This window comes from Arachis ipaensis, chromosome B04, assembly GCF_000816755.2.
Source record: "Arachis ipaensis cultivar K30076 chromosome B04, Araip1.1, whole genome shotgun sequence".
Taxonomy (NCBI): domain Eukaryota; kingdom Viridiplantae; phylum Streptophyta; class Magnoliopsida; order Fabales; family Fabaceae; genus Arachis; species Arachis ipaensis.
In genome coordinates, this window is record NC_029788.2 from 117,606,298 (window position 1) to 117,607,896 (window position 1,599).

Genomic DNA, 1,599 nt, shown 5'->3' on the forward strand with positions numbered 1-1,599 from the left:
TTATTTTAAATTTTAAATATCTAAATATATTTATATTAATTTTTTCATTATCTTTTTTATTATTTTTACTTTCACTATGTTGGATCCAGCATTAATAAGGATGAGATCATAATTCATATATAGGGTGTGGAGGTATGAGAAACAGTTTAAGAATATTTTATAGGAACTAATTATTCTTCCAAAGAAAATAATTTGTGACTTTGGCGTGAAATAAAGGTGGCAAATGGGTTAACTCCCTCCCTTCTTATTCTAAGTTTCCAACGATTTTGAATTTCATGCCCGCTCCATCTAACGGTAGGATGGCTAGTATGCCTTATTTTTCTTTATTCATTATTTAAAAAAATAATAATAATTTAGGGTAAAATATTAAATTGATTTTTATATTTGATAAAAGTGAATTCTCAAAAATATTCTCCATGTGCTTAAACTAAGAACAATGGCTCGCAGTGATAAGTGATACATTGATCTGGTACTTCTTGAGTTTGTACCTTTTTTTTAGGAAAGGATATTAAAGTTTGGTGGAACAGTGACGTTAATTGTAAATTGTAACCTTTTAGTACCTCATGATTGCAAAAAGCTCAAGTGTTACTTACCTTTAAACCTTCAATTTCATACTATATTTATTTAATATTGAGCATTTACGAATACGAACCGAAACTTTAGTTAAGAAAACGAAGATTCTTTATTTTAAACCACTTTACTACAAAGGTAGGTATATATATATTCACATAGCATTAAATACATAGACTTACTCCAAGATTCTAAAAAACAAATCCTACCCCTCTAAAATCCAAAATAATAAACGACGAGGGGAAAATAAATTCTAACAACTCAACTTGTAAACAGAATCTTCTATGTTCTTGTAGTTCTGCACTAAGCCTTCGCACCTGTAGCTGATGAAAGGGGGTGGAAATAAGGGGTAAGAACTGGGGAGTTCTTAGTAGGGTCGGGGTATAGAGTTATATTCATTTTATATATATTTGGTCCGTAGTAACAGTCAACAAAGTACTATCCAATTCAACAATTATAGAACACAAAATCCAATCACAAGCACACACAATCATAGAAAAGACACTCACAAACAAGTATGATGCATGTCTATCCCTAGTGCAAGTAATGAGCTCATTTGTTGGTTTCGACCCGCTCCCAACGTAACTCAGCAATCTTTGTCTGAGTTTGGTTTTTAGTGTCATAACCTCTAGTAGCAACCTTTGTTTTACAGGTGCAACTCTCTTGAGCCGATGTATGCAAATATAACCTCCGTAAACAACCTCAGTCTTACAGGTGAGGCTCTCTCTGGCCAATGTATGTATCGATAACCTCTATAAGCAACCTCTGTCTTACAAGTGCGACCATTCCCTGGATTGGATGATGTATCTCTGGAAGCAAATCTCGGGGGATTCACCACCATATCCTTGCTTATTTTCAACAGGTACATAATCATCTCAGCTCATTCTCAATGCCAAACAATACTTCTACTTATCTCCTTTTCGTTTTGTTCTTTCTTTCGTTTCTTTTATTCCTGCTCTCTGCTCTCCTGTGGCAGAGGTTCTTTAGATTCTTTTAATCTTTGCTCTCTGCTCTCCTGTGGCAGAGGTT